The 25445-nt window shown below is 42.1% G+C and overlaps 1 pseudogene; it reads left to right on the plus strand.

The window, feature by feature from the left end:
* Positions 1 to 11990: 11990 nt before the first annotated feature.
* LOC117707612 (TD and POZ domain-containing protein 1-like) lies at positions 11991 to 13087 on the plus strand (annotated as a pseudogene).
* Positions 13088 to 25445: the final 12358 nt, after the last annotated feature.

Genomic DNA, 25445 nt, shown 5'->3' on the forward strand with positions numbered 1-25445 from the left:
GGGGATGAGGGAAGATGAACCCATAATATGGGTGCAGTTTGCCAAAAAACTGCAGTAGGAGTCAGTTTAGTGTTAAAAATAAGAAAATATAAAGGCTTAGAATAATTAATATGAGTTACAAATTGGGATGAAATAGCACTCTCTACCTTCTGTAAGGCTTTTCTACCCTCCTCTGTTAGAGCCCTGTCAGACTTAGGGTCAGGATCTCCCTTGAGAATATCAAACAGAGGCTTCAATTCTCCTGTTGTAAGTTTCAAATATGGTCTTAGCCAATTAATGTCTCCCAGTAGTTTTTGAAAATCATTAAGTGTCTTAAGGGAATCAGTCCTCAGTGTGGCTTTACTATTAATAATACTTGGACCATTAATCTGAAATCCTAAATAGGTATATGGGTCTTGTAATTGCACCTTTTCTGGTGCTATTTGTAACCCTGCAGTCTGTAAAGCTGTTCTAAGATCATCAAAGCACTGGAGTACCTGTTTTCCATCTTTTCCAGCTATCAAAATATCATTCATGAAATGAATCATGTAAATTTGCTTCCACATAGTTCTAACACCCTCTATGGCAGAAGCCACAAACTTTTGGCACAAGGTAGGACTGTTAGCCATACCCTGAGGCAATACCTTCCATTGATATCTTTTCATAGGTTCTCTAAAGTTTATAGAGGGAATACTGAAAGCAAAACGTTTTCTATCATTAGGATGTAAGGGGATAGTAAAAAAAAAACAGTCTTTTAAATCTATAACTATTTTATTATATCCTAAAGGTATGGCCACCGGTGTGGGCAGCCCAGGTTGTAAGGCTCCCATTTTAATCATGGTTGCATTAACAGCCCTCAAGTCTTGCAACAATCTCCACTTTCCTGATTTTTTCTTAATGACAAATATTGGGGTGTTTCAGGGAGAGTTACTCTCTTCCAAATGCCCTGCCTGTAATTGCTCCTGCACTAGCAACTGGGCAGCTTGTAATTTTTCGGTGGTTAGGGACCACTGATCCACCCAGACGGGCGAGTCCCCTTTCCAGGTGATGGGATCCGCACAACGTCCTAGGGGTGCAGCTGAATCAGTAGCCCCCATCAAAAATACCCCAAGCCTCTTCTTTCATTGTTACCATAAACTTCAGTAGGATGAATAATTTCATCTTCACCTTTTCCTAATCCTTTGTCTGGGGAAAGCTCAGAGTTTACCATTTGAGCCATGATTACTTCATTAGGGCTGCACATAATCAATCCCAACTGGGATAACAGATCTCTGCCCCAGAGATTAATGGGAAGGCCTGAGATGACATAGGGTTGTATATTTCCTGTATTTCCTTCTTTATCTTTCCACGTTAGCACCTTAGAGCTTTGTAGTGGATTTTGACTTTGGCCAATACCCCTTAAATTGGTTAAGGTTGGGGTCAGAGGCCAGGTAGCAGGCCAATCACTTTGTTTTAGGATAGTCACATCAGCTCCTGTGTCAACCAAGCCTTGGAATGCCTTTCCATCTAGCCAGATTGTCATCATAGGTTTTTGTTTAACTATAGTCTGTACCCAGTATGCATCAGAGGAACCAAAACCTTGATCCCCTCTTTTAGGATTCTTATATTTGTGATTAGTAGGGTACAATGGAAGTAACAATAGTTGAGCTATCCTCTTTCCTGTAGGAATGGTGACTATGTTCTGAATTGCCTGCGCCATTACCTTAATCTCACCCTGATAATCATTATCTATAACTCCAGGAAAAATTTGTAATCCCTGCAGAGTAGTACTGCTTCTTCCCACTATCAGGCCAAACACATTTGGATAGAGTGGTCCAAACACTCCAGTGGGTAAAGCCTGAGGTTCCATTTCTGGGGTTAATACTGTGTGGGTGGCAGAACTGAGGTCCAGTCCTGCGCTTCCTGGTGTTGCTCGACTAAGTTCAGAAAGGGATTGGTATTTGCTGGTAGGACACTGACTGCTCCATAAGCCTGTTTTGGCTTGTGTCGGTTCGGGGCCTGGAGCTGGCCCCTGTTCCCGTTTCCCTGATCATAGAAAAGGGTGTTACCTTGTGCGTCTCTTTTAGACATACAATGACTAGCCCAATGCCTTCCACGTTTGCAACGTGGGCAGAGCCCAGGCTGTTTTCTGGGCTGTCTCTGGCTTAACTCATTTTCTACTTTGTAATCTCTTGCAAAGTGTCCAGGCTTACCACATTTAAAACATGCCTTTCTGTCTTTATTTGCCAAAAAATCTCTTACAGATTTTCCTTGCATAGCAGCTGCCATAGCTAAGCCCTGTTGATAAGAGGGACCTATGTCAGAACAGAGTCTGATATATCCCGTAAGGTCTGTCTTTTTCCTATAAGGTCTAATGGCCGCTTGGCAGGCAGGATTAGCATTTTCATATGCAAGTTGTTTCACATAATCTACACCTGCCTCTGCATTGCCAAAAATCCTCCCTGCTGTTGTCATTAATCGATGAACAAAGTCAGAAAATTGTTCATCAGGCCCTTGCCTGACTGCTGTTAAAGATGCACCAGGGTCTCCCTTTACCAGGAGTTTACGCCAAGCCTTCATGGCTGCATTTTGAATTTGAGCATATAAACCTGGGTCATATTGCATCTGGTTATCACTAGAAGCAAATTGCCCTTCTCCTACTAAGGCATCAAAGGACCAACCATTGCCTGCCTGAATGTTTCTCCTAGCTGTCTCTTTACAATTCTCATGATACTCTGATTTCCAAATAAGATAGTCTCCACCACTAAGAACTGCCCTCACTAACATATTCCAATCACTAGGAGTCAGCCACTCCTCTGCAACAGATTCTAAAATTGCAAGAGTAAAGGGAGCAGTGGCACCATATTGAGATACTGCATTTTTTAATTCTTTAATAATTTGAAAATTAAACCCTGTGTGATGTCTCCAAGCAACCCCTTGAGCGTCTCTGGTCTCTGACACAGGGAAAGCCTTAGCGTCTCCCTCCTCTGGCTGATCTGTAGCTGAACTAAAGCTAGAGGATAGGGACTGCCTCTGGACACCAGGTTGAGGAACATGAAAATCCGGGGGATTTTCGCAGTTAGTCTCTTGAGACCTCTTCCCTGTCCTTAATTTCTGTAACTGGTTACTTAAGCCCTGATACTCTTTTTCTAACTCTATCAGTTGTTTAAGGGTAGTAATTTTGTCCTGTAACTCCTTTTTAGGATCTACAACCATTGTCTCCATTGGGGGAGCACTTGGAGGTAGAGGCACATAGGGAAAGGGCATTTCAGCGTCATAAAATTTGACTTCCTCTTCCTCTCGGTCAGCACAATCTGGCTCTGACAAATTGTCATCAACCTTTGACTGTATTTTGGATTCTAACTTACGCTTCTTTTTATTTTGAACCAAAATGACAGCATTCAAGAACAAAAGCAGAAAATTAACACATGTGAGCAGCAAACAAAACCAAAACAGAGAGTTGAATTCAAGCTGACAAATTTCTTGTCCCATTTTCATTACCTTTCTCGAAACAAACCAAAACAGAGAGTTGGATTCAGGTTGACTAATTTCTTGTCCCATTTTTCTTACCTTTCTCAATGCGGCAGATTCCTGCGGCAACCAACAGATTCTTCTTCCGTAAAGTCCCTCACTGGGTCTTTCGTTCCCGCTGCCTCTCGTTGAGCGCCAAACTGTCGCGAACCCCCCACGCTTGGGCACCAAACTGTTGCGCTTACTGGAGCCCCACGTTGGGCGCCAAACTGTTGCTTCCCGTACTGCCCGTTCCGGTCCGAGGGTCAGGGTCTAGCGAGAGAGAGAGTGGGGATAAAGGGGAAGAGACGCGAAGAATGGAGACAAGACAGAGATTCTGATCAAGTCTCGTTTATTGAAGGGAATTCTGAGCTATTTATAGGCTTTTGCCACGTGCCTTGTAGGCGCGTGGATACCACGTGCCTTGCAGGTGTTGATATGACATAAGCCTTACAGGCATCTATAGCGTGGACAGCACGTGCACCGCAATGCCTTGCAGGCGTGGATAGCACGTGTGCCTTACAGGCATGTATGGCGTAGATAGCACGTGGACAGCACGTGAACTGCAATACCTTGCAGGCGTGGCCACCACGTGCACCTTGCAGCTGGGGCCAGTAAACAGCAACACAAAATATGTGGGATATCAGAGTGTGCTTTAGCTGTTGTAGGCTATTGAAAACCAAATCTTTCGTCAGGGTATATGGTTCCAGATGGCTGCAAAGTTGATCTAGCCGCTTTCTGCTAAAGTCGGCTCCCAACAATAAACAACTTAAAATCATGGACCATTTCTCTTTCATTGAGGATCCACTGTGAGGAGCAGTGGAGCAGGCCTTCATCTAGAGAGCTTCCTTCCAATCTCCCACAGAAGATGTCTCCGCATTCCCAGCCACAGCAACCACCAACCCAAGCAAGCCAAGCAAGCTGCCGAAACCAAGCCAAGAACTTGTCATCCCCATGGCAAACAGCCGGAGCATCTCTCCTTTTCTGTACCCTTTGTCTGAGTGTCAATCCAGACCTTGGCCCCCACTTTGTTCTCAGAACTTCCACAGCTCCCATAGCCCAACATGGGTGCCTAAAAGGCTGAGAGCCAGACAAGCTAGCTCTGGCTCCCCTCGGATTTCAAACTGCACTTCTCACCCCCCAGAGTGGGGTCCTGAGGCTTTCCATAGCTCCATGCCTGCAGGGTGCCAGCTTGGAGAGAGTGCAGTCAAACTTTCTGTCTCCCCAAGTGTCCTTAGCCTCTTGGCGGGGCAGACTCAGGACACACTTTAATCCAACAACTGGTCTGAGACACATACGACAACCCAATAGTTAAGGTTTTGTGAACAGAAATTTTTTTGTGGTCATGGAGAGCAGAGAAGGGACTCAGATCCTCTGAATCACCAGTTACAGTTAAGTTCCTATGAACTGAGTCTTAAAAAGAAAGTCTTCATTGTCTTTTCTTTCTCTGGTGAATAAACATTCATGATCAATATCTTCTTTGCTCTAGGCCCTGGTCATCTGTTCTGTTCAGTTCAATGCATACAGATTTCTCCAAAGAAACTCAGTTGGACTGTGTTTAGGGCCAGCTCCTAAATTGAATCCCAGCTTTCAAGTCATCAGACAAAAACCAAACAAGACCATCAACAGGGTAGATGTCAGGTAGAGTGTCCTAGACTCCTGTGCTGCCCTTTCCACATCTGCCATTTTAATATATTATAGCTGTTTGTTTCTGTTCACATTCCATGATCCAATTTTTATAATCACAAGTTTAAATTTTGTTTCCTTTGATTGACCTTAACCTACAGACTAAAAGTGCTTCTTGTGCTAAATCTATACTATCAGCTGTCATAGTTACAAATATAAGTTTCCTTTGGTTGTCTTTTAATTATAGACTTTAAGGTGTTTCTCGGTAAACTATATGATCAATTATCATACTCACAAGGTCTTCAAATTTCTTAGTTTCCATTATCTTCCGTTGATTATCTTCAAATACATTCTTCAAAATGCTTCTCATTTTATTACATTTATTTATATACATTCAGTCTCCTAGACAGAAGAAAAAGCCCTTCTTGCTCCTTCTGCTCCATGAAAGGTTTTTGTCTTCCCTAAGCGCATGTTAATTATTGTTCATGCTGTTAACAAATTTCTCTTTTGTAAACTTATAAGCTCCAATAACACAGTCAGATCTACCTCCCATGGACCAAACAAACTACATCTGGAGAAGTTCACCTGCCAATGAATAGCCTAAGTTTCCACTTGAGACCTCTTCTAGACGATGGGATTCCTCTTCTGTTCCCTGGGATTTGCACTCATCTGACGCCAAACACCAAGACCTAAGGGTTTCAAATGTACACCTACAAAAAGTTCTTTTTTTCTCCCAAAATGTTCTTAACATTATTCTCATATATACATATATATACATACATATATATACACACATATATAATGTAATATATAAATATTATATGTAGTATATATCTATAAAGTATATATTGCATATACAATGTATATATCATATGTGTATATAGTGTATTTATAGTATACATGTATTATTTTCTACAACTACTACTGCTACTATTACTATTATTACTACTACTACTACTACTACACACACACACACACACACACACAATGTTTTATCATCTTGTCAGGTCCAGGAGTTTACTGAAAATCAACATGCAAGACAGCTCCAGAGATGCAACCCACATGCTCCAATCTACTCTCACAGACACAGATGCTTCAACTGGACCTGTTCCTTTTATCTAGAGATAAAAGTCCCTGGATAGCAAGGAAACAGCCAACTCTCTATGATTGGACCAATGTCACAGTCCACATTTTCTTGGTTTTCCAAAGACATGTCATTCCGAAATCAGCAAGAAGTAACTAAGGATCATGACAAATCTATTCTTGCTCCACAATTGTCTCTTTCTAGTTTTTTTCTTTTCTTTTAAATTAATCAAAAATGAAGAACTGTTATCATTTTTTCTAGACTCTACCCAAAATTTATCTGGCAATAGCAAGGTACACCTGACTCACTATGAAAGTGGCTTTTTGCCCCTCTCCACTCTCTTATTCTCTTACTTTCCTACACTTTCTGACCACTTTCTTGCTATGTTCTCTTCCCCCTTGCCCATGCTTCTAAATGTGTTTCTGGACTCCCTCTTCTCTTCTTTTTCTTTCTATCCTCTCCTCTTCCTCTCTCTTTCTCTTAATTTTTCTATTCATCTGCCTCTACTACTTTCTCATTCATACTCAACTCCCCTTCCCATGCTCTAAATAAACTTTATACTATACAAAAGATATCTATCTCTACCTCTACCTCTACCTCTACCTCTACCTCTACCTCTACCTCTACCTCTACCTCTACCTCTATCTCTATGATACCAAACTGTATTATAAACTCTATTCTACACTGTGGCTGGTAGCACAGGGGGACTGGATGCCTCAGCCTGAACACTTCTGGGCACCACTCTAATGCTTACTATACCTGGTTCTAACAAACATATTCTGGCTCTTTTTTCATGAAACACAACAGTTACGATTTCAAACTTTGGATGAGCTTGGAAAATACATTCACATTTCAAGTATATTTCAAGTATATTGTAGCGCCAGGGCTATACAGAGAAATCCTGTCTCAAAAACAAAACAAAACAACAAGAAAAAAACAAAACAACAACAAAAAAAAACAAATAAAAAACTTCACTTCCTATTACAATAGCCCAGTACACTCAGCTAATAACACTTAAGGATTTCTCTTGCCCAAAATTTCAAACTATTCCATATTTCTATTAAATAGGAGTTTCTTTTTTTTTTATTAGATCTTTCATTTACACTTCAGATACCATCCCCTTTCCCCATTCCCCCCCTTAGAAAACCCCTATCCCATGCCCCCCTTTTCCTTTTTGCATTTATACATTTTTTTAAGAAATGTTAATCATAGGCTTTATAAGTTTGGTATTGTTCAATCAGAGGTGTAACCCACTACCCAACCTAGATATATCAACTATCTTTGACTGGTGGAGATACATGAACATCTGCTTCCCTGTCTCCCCCCTCTATCTCTCTTTCATCACCTAGCTTCTCCTCTCCTTCTTCTTCTCCTCTTCTTACTCCTTTTCTTCCTCTCAGTACTCCTCCCACCTTAGCTCCTCCTACACATCACCCTTCCTGTTAAAAGGAAACTTTTCTCTCAAAATACAATTAGAGCATAATTATGCCTATTTGTACCAGTGAGGTACAAGATAGTCCTAATACCCAGTCCATCCTTTTGTTGACTAACCAGCACCTCTGTCATCTATCCTAACTAAAACACTTAGTTCTGAACCTGGCTTTTTCCTTGGCTTTAGGATGAATGTCAGCTGATGACCATACACTCAGATCTTTTCTCTCAAAGTAAATAGCTATAAGTTTTCAACCCCATCAGAAATCCAGAATGACTGAGTTGACTATAATTGTGGGAAGCACAAAGCATAGCTTCTAAAACTTAGCCAATTTATAGAGACCTCTGAACACCTGGACACTCGCTTTACTTCAAAACGTTGGAGCATCTGTTCTTCTGCCTTCTGGCCCAGGATCATCTGACAGACCTTAGTGCTGCAGAATTATTAAGGGCTGATTACTCTGTCTAGGCAGATATAATCAGTCGACTATTCTGCAAGTGTGTCCTTTTCTGGACAGTAATTTGTCTGTAGAAGGAAAGTGGCAATTCTTGCCTAGTGGCTGTCTCACCACAACTGGAGTAACTCCAAGGATGCTCAATTTCTTCTTAGAATTTAACATAGGAAGCTGTCCGGAGCAGACAGGTCTCTAATGAAAATGAACATTAATACTGAAATGTTTGTCATGTCAATTCTCAGGATTTCTGATGTTTTGAAAACCAGCTATCCATGTAAGGTAATCTGGACTGTTGCCTGTTAACTCCACTCAGCTATTTCTAAATAAAACATAGAGAACACCCTTATAATAAACTCCAAGTCATGAATTTGCTATAGTCCCTTAACTCACAGGCTGACCATCTCAAATCAGTTAAAAAAGTTAAAGAAGGACTGGGTCTAAGCTTTGTATTCCTAAGTGTGTTATACTGGTACAATGCCTATGAGAGTAACAATATTCATCTCACTCTTATATCACTAAGAAGCTCATGCCAATGAAAACCTTAAAATTTGTAAACAAAGTAAATTGGTGCCATTTAAGAATTTATATCTTCATCTTGATATTAATTATACAGATTTCTACTAATAGGTTATGGCTATGCAATAAACCCTAGCTAATCCTCTCTATTCCGACAAAACCACTACTTTTCCCTAGGGAGACAGCCCAACATTTACCACCTTAGTCCCCATGCCCAGGGAATAGGGGTGCTGACTCATCATTAGCTTCTTCAAGCTGATTATGGGCGTTGAGATATTAGAAGAGGAGTGGGGGGGAGAGCAAGTTGACAATCCTCTGATGCTGTGTCTTTGCTGCCTCCAGATGGAATTCCTGGACCTCAGAGTTTTGAGCAGGTCTGCCCAGCTTGCTTGTTGAGTAGATACACCAAGGCTGATCATTCTGCAATATACAATTCTCAAAACAAATTTTAGTATCAAGATAGTTTTTTTTTTAAAAGAGGGCTGACATTTTATTAAGAATGTTGGTTCTAACCGCTTTTCTATTTTTCCCCTCTTTTATTGGATATAATATTTACATTTCAAATTTTATCCCCTTACCATATTTCCCCCACCACCCAGGAACCCCTTATCCCATCCCCCCTCCTCCTGCCTCTATGAAGGTGTTTACCCACCTACCCCCTGCCTCCCTCCCCACCCTCAGATCCCCCCCGTCAGTGCTCAGCCTTCAGGGTACCAATGATCTTGTCTCCCACCTATGCCCAACAGGGCCATCCTCCCCTACATATACAGCTGGAGTCATGTGTCTCTCCCTATGTGCTCCTGGGCTGGTGGTTTAGACCCTGGGGAGCTCTGGCTGGTTGGTATTCTTGCTTTCCTCACAGGGCCACCAGCCCTTACGGTTCACGGTTCCTTCAATTTACTCTCTAACTCCTCCATTGGGAACTTTGATCAGATTAATGGATAGCTGTGGGTATCTGTCTCTGGGTATGTTCGACTCTGAGAGACCTCTAAGGAGACAGCCTTATCAGGCTGCTGTCAGCTTTCCCATCCTGACATCCCTATCAGTGTCTATTTTTGGTGACTGCCTATGGAATGAATACCCAGACACAATGGTCTCCCTACAACCCCCCCTTCAGATTCTGACCCACACTTTGTCTCCATATTTGCTCCCTTGGTTATTTAGTTACTTAAATAGGAGTTTCAAAGGCCTATGAAACACAAGACCAGGATAACCACAAGAATCCACATTGAATTACTTATACTAGAGAGGAGTTTTTATTTATTTATTTGTTTGTTTGTTTGTTTGTTTGTTTTTTGTTTGTTTGTTTTTCCGATTTTTTTCGAGACAGGGTTTCTCTATGGAGCCCTGGCTGTCCTGGAACTCACTCTATAGACCAGGCTGGCCTTGAACTCAGAAATCTGCCTGCCTCAGCCTCCCAAGTGCTAGGGTTAAAGGCATGTGCCACCACTGCCCAGCTAGAGAGGTGTTTTAAATCACCCAGCTAGAACTCAGAAAGAACTAGGAAAAAGTGAGCTTATTCAGATATAAGTCTCAGATGCTAATAAAATTCTAGGCCTAGAATAGATTTAACAAAGACTATAAGCTTCCTGGCCTAGAATGGTTGCCATGTGGAGAAACAAATCTTCAGAGATGACAATAAATACAGATTAATAATAGTTTTAGAATAAACACATTAGAAAGACAAGTGCTAGGTCATATTTGTCAGTAAGTCTGGTTAAGTCATCTTCAGTTGAGATACCAGTGTCTAGAAACTGTGAAAGATGTGATTCCAGTCTTTCAAGAACTCTGACCTGAGGCTGGAGTTCCTCCAACCGAGGTCTTAAAATAACTTGTTGAAAAGTCAGTGATACTAATAGCAGCAATAATTCTAAGGAAAAGTAAAAAATTAAAACCAATTGATTGATTTATCCTGAGGGATGAGCAGCATTGGAGCAGGAAATGCAGGAGAACTGGGAGTGGCTGAGTTGATTGAATCACTATAGTTCTTTCCGTGTCTTGTAGACTGTAGGTCTAAGACATGAAGAACTGGAGAAATGAGAGATGTAGGCAGAATCTTACACACCATTTTACCTAAGATCAGTAATAACAAACTCTAATCTTTTGAGATTTCTTGAATATATGTCCAGCCCTTGAAAATGGAATACATTCTCCCTTTTCAGAAGCTGCAGCTGAAGCATGCAGTCCAAGTCTGAAAAGGACAGAACTCACCAGTAGAGAATGCAGTGTAAGAGGTATTGAGAAGCTGAATCCTGCCAATTAAAGTGATGAACTGAGAAGCATTTAGGATATTCCAGAGTCATACCATTAAGTGGCTCTTAAAAAAAATTTCCAAGGAGGATTTTCTGAGGGGAAGTACTAGACCACCAACCAAATTGGGAGGAGTGAAAACAAGGTCTGTGGGTCTAAATGTAATAACACACAAGAAAAAAGAAAGCCACTTTCAGAAGCTCTGGGATCTGCTTCCCTGTCCACCATATAGGAGCTCTTCAACCTGTCCTCCATCTTGTGAACACTCAGATTTCTGACCAGTTAAGGGAAACACACATTCCCTGATCATGTTTATGGCAGGAATCAGTGTAAGACCAGCACAAGGGTAAGCAATAGCTGTGCAGAGATTGACATGATCCCTGTATTTATGAAACATTGACCCCAGTGTGCAAAGTATCCTGGTGATGGCTATTCTTCCTGTCTGTATTACCTGTGGACTTAAGTAATGTACAGAACTGGAGGGCTCATCTTTTAAATTTTTTTCTTTAAGTTGAAGTAGATAGATCCTGAGCAAATAGAGAAAAACACACACCTTTAATCCAGATCTTGAGACTAGAAGACACACCCTTAACTGGGCCACACCTTATGCTGGAGGCCTATAGAAGCACATAGATGAAGGAAGTTTGGTGTCTATCACTGCTCCCTCTCATCTTCCCAGCAAGCCCATTTCTTCACTGACATTAAGCCCGAATTCTTCAGAATTCCAGTATATACTGAAGAACTTCTGAGACTTCAAACCTCCTGGACTAAGTAAGTACTGGTTTTAGCCTTGTTATATTAGCTGGACCTCAGCCTGTATGTTATTCTTATAGATCCTCTTTCTATTTATAAAGAGAAATCATTCTGTACTTTCTCTACAGGACCCTGACAAATATAGCACACTTAAAATGAGAGTGTATAAAAATTTCCAAACTTACAAAGTTGTATAGAATAGCCAAAACTAGTTACCATAACCTAAGATTCAATAAACACAAGCACACAGAGACCACACACAAATAACAGAGAGAGAAAGAGAAAGAGAGAGAGAGAGAGAGAGAGAGAGAGAGAGAGAGAGAGAGAGAGAGAAGACAGAGAGGAAGGGTAAATAACATATAGTTCTTTTCAGATCAACTTTAAAACCCAAACTACCTCCAGCAGAAATGTCAAGGGACTTGGAAGCCAAGAGCTGGGGCTCCACACAGACCAATGTTAAGAAATTCGGTTACAAATGGACCATTAGCAACTTTTCATTTTGCATGGGGGGAATTCTGAGAAACATCAGTAGCCCAGTGTTCTCATTGGAGGCCAGTGGCAAAGTGGCATTCTGTTTGAGAGTATATCCAAACGGGGTTGATGATGAAAGCAAAGATTACCTGTCAGTTTTCCTGGCGTTGGTCAGCTGTCCAAAGAGACCAGTTTGGGCAAAGTTCAAGTTCTGGATCATAAATTCCCAAGGAGAGAAATATCAATGTATGAAGAGCCCCAAGGTTGTAAGCTGTCTGCAATACCAACACAGGGGATTCAAAAAGTTCATTCTTCGAGATCAGATTCTCTCCAATCTGCATTGGCTTCTCCCTCAAGACCAGCTCACCCTCTGCTGCAAGGTGGACATAGTAGGAGCTTTCTTTAGTATACCAAGACAGATCATGACACTTGCAATCAAGGATTCGAGGAACAGGTTGACAGATGACCTAGGGGAGCTATGGGAGAAATCTCTCTTCACAGACTGTTGCCTGTTGGTGGCTGGCCATGAATTCAGGGCTCACAAGGCCATCCTAGCAGCTTGTTCTCCAGTTTTAAGAGCCATGTTTGAACATGAAGTGAAGGAAAGCCTAAAGAACTGTGTTGAGATCCAAGACCTAGATCCCCAAGTCTTCAGGGAGATGATGGGCTTCATTTATGCAGGAAGGTGCCACAACTCCACAGCTACTCCATGGCCACTGGTGTGCTGGCAGCTGCTGACAAGTATGGCCTGGAGGGCTTGAAGGTCCTGTGTGAGGATGCCCTCTACAGGAATCTGTCTATGGAGAATGCTGCAAACACTCTCATCCTAGCTGACCTCCACAGCACAGAGCAACTGAAGACTCAGGCCCTGGATTTCATTTCACTTCATGCTTCTGAGGTCTCTGAGACCTCAGGGTGGAAGTCAATGGTGGAGTCACATCCCCACTTGGTGGCTGAGGCATTCCACTTTCTGGCTTCTACACATTGTCCTTTCTTGGAGCCTAAAGTTCTCTCAGGAGCTACCAAGCTATGACCTACATCTCTCTTCCAACAGCAACAACCAGTGAGGTTACCATTGACTTCTGGTTAGAGAATGGTATTTCTTTCTTTTTTTTTCTGGTTTATTTGTTTTTCTTTTTAAATTTTTTTTATTAAATATTTTATTTACACTTCAGATATAATCCCCTTTCCCCATTCCCCACCCCCACCCCCTTAGGAAACCCCTATCCCAAGCCCCCTTTTCCTTTTTGCATTTATACATTTTTTTTAAATAATGTTAATCATAGGCTTTATAAGTTTGGAATTGTTCAATCAGAGGTATAACCCACTGACCAACCTAGATATAACAACTATCTTTGACTGGTGGAGATACTTGAACCTCTGCCTCCCTGTCTCCCCCCTCTTTCTCTCTTTCTTCACCTAGCTTCTCCTTTCTTTCTTCTTCTCCTCTTCTTACTCCTTTCCTTCCTCTCAGTACTCCTCCTACCTTAGCTCCTCCTACACATCACCTTTCCTGTTAAAATGAAACTTTTCTCTCAATATACAATTAGAACATAATTATGCCAATTTGTACCAGTGAGGTACAGGATAGTCCTAATACCCAGTCCATCCTTTTGTTGACTAACCAGCTCCTCTGTCATCTATTCTAACTAAAACATGTAGTTCTGAACCTGGCTTTGTTGCAGCCCGTACTGCCTGTTCCGGTCCGAGGGTCAGGGTCTAGCGAGAGAGAGAGAGTGGGGATAAAGGGGAAGAGACGCGAAGAATGGAGACAAGACAGAGATTCTGATCAAGTCTCGTTTATTTAAGGGAATTCTGAGCTATTTATAGGCTTTTGCCTTGTAGGCCCATGGATACCACGTGCCTTGCAGGTGTTGATATGACATAAGCCTTACAGGCATCTATAGCGTGGACAGCACGTGCACCGACCGCAATGCCTTGCAGGCGTGGATAGCACATGCGCCTTATAAGCATGTATGGCGTAGATAGCACGTGGACAGCACGTGAACTGCATGTCTTGTAGGCGTGACTACCACGTGCACCTTGCAGCTGGGGCCAGTAAACAGCAACACAAAATATGTGGGATATCAGAGTGTGCTTTAGCTGTTGTAGGCTATTGAAAACCAAATCTTTCGTCACGGTATATGGTTCCAGATGGCTGCAAAGTTGATCTAGCCGCTTTCTGCTAAAGTTGGCTCCCAACATGGCTTTAGGATGAATGTCAGCTGACGACCCTCCACTCAAGTCTTTTCTCTTAAGGTCAATAGCCTTATGTTTTCAACCCCATCAGAAATCCAGAATGACTGAGTTAACTATAATTGTGGGAGGCACAAATCATAGTTTCTAAAACTTAGCCAATTTATAGAGACCTCTGAACACCTGGACACTCGCTTTACTTCAAAATGTTGGAGCATCTGTTCTTCTGCCTTCTGGCCCAGGATCATCTGACAGACCTTAGTGCTGCAGAATTATTAAGGGCTGATTACTCTGTCTAGGCAGATATAATCAGTCGACTATTCTGCAAGTGTGTCCTTTTCTGGACAGTAATTTGTCTGTAGAAGGAAAGTGGCAGTTCTTGCCTAGTGGCTGTCTCACCACAACTGGAGTAACTCCAAGGATGCTCAATTTCTTCTTAGAATTCAATATAGGAAGCTGTCCAGAGCAGACAGGTCTCTAATGAAAATGAACATTAATACTGAAATGTTTGTCATGTCAATTCTAAGGATTTCTGATGTTTTGAAAACCAGCTATCCAGGTAAGGTAATCTGGACTGTTGCCTGTTAACTCCACTCAGCTATTTCTAAATAAAACATAGAGAACACCCTTATAATAAACTCCAAGCCATGAATTTGCTATAGTCCCTTAACTCACAGGCTGACCATCTCAAATCAGTTAAAAAAGTTAAAGAAGGACTGGGTCTAAGCTTTGTATTCCTAAATGTGTTATACTGGTACAATGCCTATGGGAGTAACAATATTCATCTCACTCTTATATCACTAAGAAGCTCATGCCAATGAAAATCTTAAAGTTTGTAAACAAAGTAAATTGGTGCCATTTAAGAATTTATATCTTCATCTTGATATTAATTATACAGATTTCTACTAATAGGTTATGGCTATGGAATAAACCCTAGCTAATCCTCTCTATTCCCACAAAACCTCTACTTTTCCCTAGAGAGACAGCCCAATATTTACCACCTTAGTCCCCAAGCCCAGGGAATAGGGGTGCTGACTCATCATTAGCTTCTTCAAGCTGATTATGGGCGTTGAGATATTAGAAGAGGAGTTGGGGGGGGGCGGAGAGCAAGTTGACAATCCTCTGATGCTGTGTCTTTGCTGCCTCCAGATGGAATTCACGGACCTCAGAGGTTTGAGCAGGTCTGCCCAGCTTGCTTGTTGAGTAGATACACCAAGGCTGATCATTCTGCAATATACAATTCTCAAAGCAACTTTTAGTATCAAGATAGTTTTTTTTTTTTTTTTAAAGAGGGCTGACATTTTATTAAGAATGTTGGTTCTAACCACTTTTCTATTTTTTCCCCTCTTTTATTGGATATAATATTTACATTTCAAATTTTATCCCCTTACCATATTTCCCCCACCACCCAGGAACCCCTTATCCCATCCCCACTCCTCCTTCCTCTGTGAAGGTGTTTACCCACCTACTCCCAGCCCCCCTCCCCCCGTCAGATTCCCCCCCTCTGTGCTCAGCCTTCAAGGGTACCAATGATCTTGTCTCCCACCTATGCCCGACAAGGCCATCCTCCCCTACATATACAGCTGGAGTCATGTGTCTCTCCATATGTGCTCCTAGGCTGGTGGTTTAGACCCTGGGGAGCTCTGGCTGGTTGGTATTGTTGCTCTCCTCACAGGGCCACCAGCCCTTAAGGTTCCTTCTATTTACTCTCTAACTCCTCCATTGGGAACCTTTGATCAGATTAATGGATAGCTGTGGGTATCTGTCTCTGGGTATGTCCGACTCTGGGGGACCTCTAAGGAGACAGCCTTATCAGGCTGCTGTCAGCTTTCCCATCCTGACATCCCTATCAGCGTCTATTTTTGGTGACTGCCCATGGAATGAATACCCAGATGGAATGGTCTCCCTACAACACCCCCTTCAGCTTCTGTCCCACACTTTGTCTCCATATTTGCTCCCTTGGGTATTTAGTTACTCCTTCTAAGAAAGACCTAGGCATCCTTACTTGTTCTTTCTTCTTCATGAGCTTCATGTCGTCTGGTAGTTGAATCTTTGTTGTTTCAGATTTTTGGGCTAATCTCCGCTTATCAGTGAGTAAATACCATGTGTGTTCTTTTGTGATTGGGTTACCTCACTCAGGATGATATTTTCTAGTTCCATCCATTTACCTAAGAATTTCCCGAATTCATTATTTTTAATAGCTGAGTAATATTCCATTGTGTAAATGTACCACATTTTTTGTATCCATTCCTCTGTTGAAGGGCATCTGGGTTCTTTCCAGCTTCTGGCTATTATAAATAAGGCTGCTATGAACATAGTGGAGCATATGTCTTTGTTATTTGTTGGGGCATTTTCTGGGTATATGCCCAGGAGTGGTATAGATGTGTCCTCAGGTAGTGCTATATCCAATTTTCTGAGGAACCGCCAGACTGACTTCCAAAGTGGTTGTACCAGCTTGCAATCCCACCAACAATGCAGGAGTGTTCCTCTTTCTTCACATCCTCGCCAGCATCTACTATCACCTGAGTTTTTGATCTTAGCCATTCTGACTGGTGTGAGGTGGTATCTCAGTGTTGTTTTGATTTGCATTTCCCTGATGACTAAGGATGTTGAACATTTCTTAAGGTGCTTCTCGGCCATTCCAGTTTCCTCAGTTGAAAATTCTTTGTTTAGCTCTGTACCCCATTTTTTAATGGGGTTATTTTGTTGTTTGGTGTCTAATTTCTTGAGTTCTTTGTAAATATTCGATATTAGCCCCCTATCGGATGTAGGATTGGTAATGATCTTTTCCCAATCTGTTGGTTGCCGTTTTGTCTTGTTGACAGTGTCCTTTGCCTTGCAGAAGCTTTGCAATTTGATGAGGTCCCATTTGTCGATTCTTGATCTTAGAGCATAAGCCATTGGTGTTCTGTTCAGGAACTTTTCCCCTGTGCCTAGGTATTCGAGGGTCTTCCCCAACTTCTCTTCAAATAGTTTCAGTGTATCTGGCTTTATGTGAAGGTCCTTTATCCACTTGGAGTTGAGCTTTGTGCAGGGGGATAAGAATGGATTAATTTGCATTCTTCTACATGTTGACCTCCAGTTGAGCCAGCACCACTTGTTGAAAATGCTGTCCTTTTTCCACTGGATGGATTTAGCTCCCTTGTCAAAGATCAAGTGACCATAGGTGTGCAGGTTCATTTCTGAGTCTTCAATTCTATTCCATTGATCATCCTGTCTGTCTCTGTACCAATACCATGCAGTTTTTATCACTACTGCTCTGTAGTACAGTTTGAGGTCCGGAATGGTGAATCCCCCAGAGGTTCTTTTATTGTTGAGAATAGTTCTTGCTATCCTAGGTTTTTTGTTATTCCAAATGAATTTGTAAATTGCTCTTTCTATCTCTATGAAGAATTGATTTGGAATTTTGATGGGTATTGCATTGAATTTGTAGATTGCTTTTGGCAGGATAGCCATTTTTACTAAGTTAATCCTGCCAATCCAGGAGCATGGGAGATCTTTCCATCTTCTGAGATCTTCTTCAATTTCTTTCTTCAGAGACTTGAAGTTCTTATCCTACAGATCTTTCACTTGCTTTGTTAGATTCACTCCAAGATAATTTATTTTATTTGTGGCTATTGTGAAGGGTGTCATTTCCCTAATTTCTTTCTCTGCCTGTTTATCCTTTGAATAGAGGAAGGCTACTGATTTGTTCGAGTTGATTTTATATCCAGCCACATTGCTAAAGTTGTTTATCAGGTTTAGGAGTTCTCTGGTGGAAGTTTTAGGTTCACTTAAGTATACTATCATATCATCTGCAAATAGTGAAATTTTGACTTCTTCCTTTCCTATCTGTATCCCTTTGACTTCCTTTTGTTGTCTAATTGCTCTGGCTAAGACTTCCAGTACTATATTGAATAGGTATGGTGAGAGTGGGCAGCCTTGCCTAGTCCCTGATCTTAGTGGGATTGCTTCAAGTTTCTCTCCATTTAGTTTGATGTTGGCTACTGGCTTGCTGTATATTGCTTTTACTATGTTTAGATATGGGCCTTATATTCCTGATCTTTCCAAGACTTTTAACATGAAGGGATGTTGAATTTTGTCAAATGCTTTCTCAGCATCCAGTGAGATGACCATGTGGTTTTTCTCTTTGAGTTTATTTATGTAGTGGATTACATTGATGGATTTCCAAATATTGAACCATCCCTGCATTCCTGGGATAAAGCCTACTTGATCTTGATGGATAATTGTTTTGATGTGTTGTTGGATTTGGTTTGCGAGAATTTTATTGAGTATTTTTGCATCAATATTCATAAGAGAGATTGGTCTGTAGTTCTCTTTCTTTGTTGGGTCTTTCTGTGGTTTAGGTATGAGTGTAATGGTACCTTCATAGAATGAATTGGGTAGTGTTCCTTCTGTTTCTATTCGATGGAATAACTTGAAGAGGATTGGTATTAGGTCTTCCTTGAAGGTCTGAAAGAATTCTGCACTGAAACCATCTGGCCCCGGACATTTTTTGGTGGGAAGATTTTTAATGACTGTGTCTATTTCTTTAGGCATTATGGGACTGTTTAGGTGGTTTATCTGCTCCTCGTTTAACTTTGGTACCTGGTATCTATCTAGAAAATTGTCCATTTCCTCCAGATTTTCCAATTTTGTTGAGTATAGGCCTTTGTAGTAGGATCTGATAATTTTTTTAATTTCTTCTGTTTCTGTTGTTATGTCTCCCTTTTCAGTTCTGATTTTATTAATTTGAATGCTGTCTCTGCGCCCTTTGGTTAGTCTGGCTAAGGGTTTGTCTATCTTGTTGATTTTCTCAAAGAACCAGCTCCTTGTTTTGTTGATATTTTGTATAGTTCTTTTTGTTTCGACTTGGTTGATTTCAGCCCTGAGTTTGATTATTTCCTGCCATCTACTCCTCTTGGGTCTACTAGCTTCTTTTTGTTCTAATGCTTTCAGGTTTGCTGTCAAGTTGTTAATGTATGCTCTTTCCACTTTCTTTTTGTGAGCACTTAGAGCTATGATTTTTCCTCTTAGTACTGCTTTCAATGAGTCCCACATGTTTTGATATGATGTGTCCTCATTTTCATTTAGATCTAAAAAGTCTTTAATTTCTTTCTTAATTTCTTCCTTGACCAAGTCATCATTGAGTAGAGCATTGTTCAGTTGCCAAGTGTATGTGGGCTTTCTGTTGTTTTTGTCTATGTCAAAGACAAGTCTTAACCCATGGTGGTCTGATAAGGTACTAGGGATTATTTCAATCTTTTTGTACCTGTTGAGGCCTGTTTTGTGACCAATTATATGGTCTATTTTGGAGAAGGTACCATGAGGTGCTGAGAAGAAGGTATATTCTTTTTTTTTAGGATGAAATGTTCTATAGATGTCAGTTAGGTCCAATTGGTTCATAACTTCTGTTAGTTTCATTGTGTCTCGATTTAGTTTCTGTTTCCATGATCTGTCCATAGCTGAGAGTGGGGTGTTGAAATCTCCCACTATTATTGTGTGAGGTGCAATGTATGCTTTAAGCTTTAGTAAAGTGTCTTTTATATATGTGGGTGCCCTTACATTTGGGGCATAGATGTTGAGAATTGCAAGTTCCTCTTGGTACATTTTTCCTTTCATGAATATGAAGTGTCCTTCTTTATCTTTTTTGATTACTTCTGGTTGAAAGCTGATTTTATTTGATATTAGAATCGCTACTCCAGCTTGTTTCTTGGGACCATTTGCTTGGAAGATTGTTTTCCAACCTTTTACTCTGAGGTAGTGTCTGTCCTTTCCACAGAGGTGCGTTTCCTGAATGCAGCAAAATGTTGGGTCCTGTTTACGTATCCAGTCTGATAGTCTATGTCTTTTTACTGGAGAATTGAGTCCATTGATATTAAGAGATATTAAGGAAAAATGAGTGTTGTTTCCTGTTATTTTTGTTATTGGCAGTGGAGATATGTTTGTGTAGCTACCTTCTTTTACAGTTTTTAGAAGATTACTTTCCTGCTTTTTCTAGGTTGTAGTTTCCCTCCTTGTTTTGGAGTTTTCCACCAATTATCCTTTGAAGTGCTGGGTTTGTGTTGAGATACTGTGTAAATTTGGATTTGTCATGGAATATTTTGGTTTCTCCATCAATAATGATTGAGAGTTTTGCTGGGTATAGTAGTCTGGGCTGGGATTTGTGTTCTTTTAGGGTCTGTATGATATTGGTCCAGGATCTTCTGGCTTTTATGGTCTCTGGTGAGAAGTCTGGTGTAATTCTTATAGGTCTGCCTTTATATGTTACTTTGCCTTTTTCCCTTACTGCTTTTAGTATTTTTTCTTTGTTTTGTACATTTGATGTTTTGACTATTATGTGGCGGGAAGTATTTCTTTTCTGGTCTAAACTATTTGGAGTTCTGTAAGCTTCTTGTATATTTATGGACATCTCTTTCTTTAGGTTAGGGAAGTTTTCCTCTATAATTTTGTTGAGGATATTTACTGGTCCTTTAAGTTGGGAGTCTTCCCCCTCATCTATTCCTATTATCCTTAGGTTTGGCCTTCTCATTGTGTCTTGGATTTCTTGTATATTTTGGGTTAGTAGCTTTTTGTATTTTGCATTTTCTTTGACAGTTGTGTCAATGTTTTCCATGGTATCTTCTGCACATGAGATTCTCTCTTCCATCTCCTGTATTCTGTTGGTAATACTTGTGTCTATGACTCCTGATCGTTTTTTTAAGTTTTCTATCTCCAGGGTATTCTCCCTTTGTGATTTCTTTATTGTTTCTACTTCCATTTTTAGTTCCTGCATGGTTTTGTTTAATTCCTTCTCCCGTTTGGTTGCATTTTCTTGCAATTCCTTAAGGGATTTTTGTGTTTCCTCTTTAAGGGTTTCTATCTGTTCTTTGAGAGTGTTATTTATGTCTTTCTTAAAGTTCTCTATCATCATCATGAGAAGTGATTTTAATTCTGAATCCTGCTTTTCTGGAGTGATGGGGTGTTCAGGGCTTGCTATGATGGGGGAACTGGGTTCTGATGATGCCATGTAACTTTGGTTTCTGTTGCTTACGTTCTTCCGCCTGCCTTTTGCCATCTGGTTAAATCTAGTGCTACCTGTGCTTCTGTCTCTGATTGTAGCCTGCCTTTCTAGTTGTCTCGCTTGTGTTTGGTCTTCTAGGGATCCAGATGTCTCTGTGATTTTTTTCCAGCTGCACTGATTAGGGTGGTATCTCTAGGATGCCTCAGGATATGGTGCCTCCAAGGTAGCAGTCCAGCTATTTGTCTTCTGTTCTGGGTGCAGTGTCTCCTCTTGGATATCTCAGGATATGTTGTTTGACACTCTGAGTTCAGTTGTTCCTCTGTGGCTCTGGGTTGAATGGACCTTCCAGTATGTCTCAGGCAGAATCCGGGGTCCACACAACTGCAGACTTGGCAGAGGTCTGGTCTAGGCCTCAGACCCGGGAGATGGGCCGAAGGGGGGTGCTGGCCGGCAGGGGCGGGGGGGGGGGGTTTGGTATCTGCTGGATTCTGAGCACTCAGGGCACCCAACTATGAGTTCAGGGTAGTATGTGGGTTTTCCTACCTAAAGCTGGTTGTGGGATCTCTGGAGCCCCCAGAATGTGTCTGGCAGCAGTAACCAGGGTGCACTCACCAACAGGCCTCAGACCGGAAGAGGGGCACGCGGCGGCAGGGGAGTGCTAGCGCTGGCTATGGGTGCTATGGATCCCCCAGAATGTGTCTGGCGGAATCTGGGTGCACTCACAAGCTGGCCGAGCAGAGGTCCGGCCCAGTCCTCAGACCGGAAGAGGGGCACGCGGCCGGCAGGGGCGTGCTAGCACTGGCTATGGGTTCTATCAATCCCCCAGAATGTGTCTGGCGGAATCCGGGGTACACTCACCAGCCAGCCTGGCAGAGGTCCGGCCCAGCGAGAATGGTATTTCAAGAGCATTTACAGTGAATCTGGGGAAAGGCAGTATGGTGGCTTGGGATTTGAAACAGCTGTAATATGTTAGACTGGCCGGTGGGAGAAGTGTAGCACTGCTGTCTGGGATATTCTACTGGACATCCACCCTGTTGATGTTCTTGTTTGGTTTTTGTCTGATGTCTTGGAAACTGGGATTTAATTTAGGTGCTGGCCCTAAGCAAAGCCCAACTGGGTTTCTCTGGAGAAACATGTCTGCATTGGACTGAGAAGAAGAGATGACTGGGGCCAGAGGAAAGGAGAAATCAAACATGAGTGTTTACTCATCAGAGAAGAAAAAACAATGAAGACTTTTTTTTTAAAGACCCGGTTTTTGGGAACTCAGCTTCAAAACAATTACTGCTCTCTCAAAGGACTCTAAGTAACAAGCACACACAGGGGAGTTTTCAACCACCTGTAAGTGGTGATTCAGAGGATCTGAGGCTGTCTTCTGGTCCCTATGGCCACAAACAACTCTGTAGACAAAACCTGATACTAATAAAATATAATTTGAATAAAACTTTTGAAATCAGCCTGTGCTTTCCAAAGATGTTTATGTTCAGAGTAGTCCCATGTAATCCAATCAGCCAAGCTCAGCTGTGGATGTTTGTGCAGCCCACTCACTGTCCTTCCAGTATTAGAAACACTTGGGCTTTTTTCTACAAATTTAATGTTGGCAAATGAGAACTCCACCATCATGCTCTTATGACAACTGAGAAGAGTAGGCCAAAGTTGGGGGTGGGGGATCCTACTCCTTCTGAGAGAGAAGTGTTTGTGGTTCAATGCATGCAAAAATCTTTTATGTATTTTTATATTAGTAGGTATTGATTCATTATAGATTCATACTTACTAGACCAGTGGTTCTATAACTTTCTAATGCTGTGCCCCCTTAATACCGTTCTCCATGTTGTGGCCAATGAATCATTAAATTTCTCTGTGGTTACTTCGTAACTGTAATGTTGCTACTGTTAGGAATCATGCTGTAAATAGCTTATATTCTTCCCATATCCTGTGGATCCCACCGATCTTTCCCTTCTAACCTCCCTCCCCCCACTCTGTGCTCTGTCACAGCCTTCAAGCCAGGACTGCACCTTCCTAACAGCTATCACAAGTGCTACTCTTTCTATGGTATCAGAAGGCTAAAGGCAGATCCACACCTCTCTCTTTGCTCCCCCACTTACTATTTCCCCATTCTCATTTCCAGCTCTATAGTAGGAGATCTGCTGTGCTTTTGTTTCCTGTAATGCACCAATGCTAATGGATCATAGACACTTCTCCCCCAACATTCCTTACCCCAACTCAGCCCATTACCCAGCCTCCATCCCCAGCAGCCATTCCTTTCTCCCTGCCTACATCTGCTGTGAGTCCCACACACAATTCATTTTTAAGCTCCCTCCTCTTAACTCCTTGATGAATTTGAGGCCCCAACTCCAGAATGTACTCACTAATACCTCACGGACAAATCCTGACAGGAGAGAATAGAAATTGTCTGTATGTTGTAATAATTATTTAAAAGGGACTGCTGGACAAGCCGACTGTCTAGGCTGGGGAGCCTCTGCCTAGCTCAACCACGTGACCCGAGGCCACATGTGTGCCACAGCTAGAAACAGCCAGCCAGAAACACCAGCTCTGCCACCCACAAGATGCCAGCATGGGAGATGGATCTGCCAATCTTCCACATTGTCTCTACAAGGCTGGGCATTGCCCAGACCTTCCCACCATCCATGCTGGCCCAGTAAGAAGATGAGCCTCTAATGCTTAAATTATCCAAAGGCTTTATATATTTGGTAATGATCAATAACAAGGTGCCCATACAATCAGAGGTGTAACCCAAAACCCAACCTAGGTATACCAACTACCTTTGACTGCTACAGACAAGTAAACATCAGCCTCCTTGTCTCCCTCTCTTGTTCTCTGTCTCTCCTAGCTCCTCCTCTTCCTTCTCCTCTTTCTCTCCTTCCTCCCTCTCTTCCTCTCTTTACTCCTCCCACCTTAGCTCCTCCTACACCTATAGATCTTCCCCAATCCTTCAGCTTCTGTAGAACCACAAGTACCAGTCTAGTCCTCAATTTTATTGCAAACCTTTTGTGTGACCTGCTTTCACTGTCTCCTTGAATTCCAAGGAGACAAAATAAGCAGATTCTGGTGCAATCTTCTCCCTCCTGTGAACCCCATCATACTTCTAACCTATCCCCATTCCTATGTGTCACCTCCCTATACCCAGAAACATTGAACCCCCAGTGGCCAGAACTATGCAAAGAAAAGTTCCTGCCTGACAGCAGTGATGACTGTTCTCAATTGTCAACTTGACAATGTCTGGAATGAACTACAATCCACATTTAGAAAGTTCTTGTAAAGAGAGGTTTTGATCCAGTCCTAGTATTGCATGCCTTTAATCTCAGCATTCAGGACAAAGAGGCATTCAGAACTATGATTTCAAGGTCATTTTACAAAACAATTTTTAAGCCAGCTAATATAGGCAGTGAAAGATGTAATAGAACCAAGAGGTTATTTTCCAGACCCAGTAAGCAGCAGCAGTAGGCAGCTTGGGCTTGCCCCTCTAGGTTATTGTTGCCTTTTGATCAAAATATAGAGCTGTTGGCTCTTCCAGCACCAAGCCTGCCCGCATGATGACGTAATTCTTACCATGATGATACTAGACTGAACCTCCAAAATGGCAAGCCAGCTCCAGCTAAATGTTTTTCTGTATAAGAGTTGCTTTGGTCGTGATTTCTCTTCACAGCCATCAAACTCTAACTAAGTCAACATAAAACAATCACATTCTTCACAAATCCAGAAAGGAAACCTGTTGCAAACCATTCTGCCTCAGGCTTGAGGGCCACTATGTTAAGGCTCACACTGCCTGGCTTGGGGGCCACTGTGTCCCGGCCTGAGTTGCTGCTCTGGTCCATAGGTCACGGTCTAGCAAGAGAGAAATTGGCGGCTGAAGCGGCGGCGCGGTGGCTGCGGCTGCGGGCCGAGCGGCGTCCGCAGTTAGGGGGAGCGGTCCCGAAGTATTCGAACTTGGCCGATGCACCAATGAAAGGAAGATGAGAGGAAAACCCGGCCGCCGTACAGAATAGACTACTCCAGACCACGTGGTTCCAAGGGGGGAAGGTTTATTCAGGGAAAGGGCAAAGGTGGGGAGAGATAGGTGGGAGAGATAAGAGGTTAAAGAGGGCGCGAGTCCGGTGTACTGCCTGTTTTATATGGGCAGTGACATAGTATCTCCCAGGTAAAGGTGAGGGAGCTAGGTGGATTCTGGGAGCGTGGGGCTGTTCCCTCGGCAACG

The sequence above is a fragment of the Arvicanthis niloticus genome, chromosome 4 (assembly GCF_011762505.2).
Source record: "Arvicanthis niloticus isolate mArvNil1 chromosome 4, mArvNil1.pat.X, whole genome shotgun sequence".
Lineage (NCBI taxonomy): Eukaryota > Metazoa > Chordata > Mammalia > Rodentia > Muridae > Arvicanthis > Arvicanthis niloticus.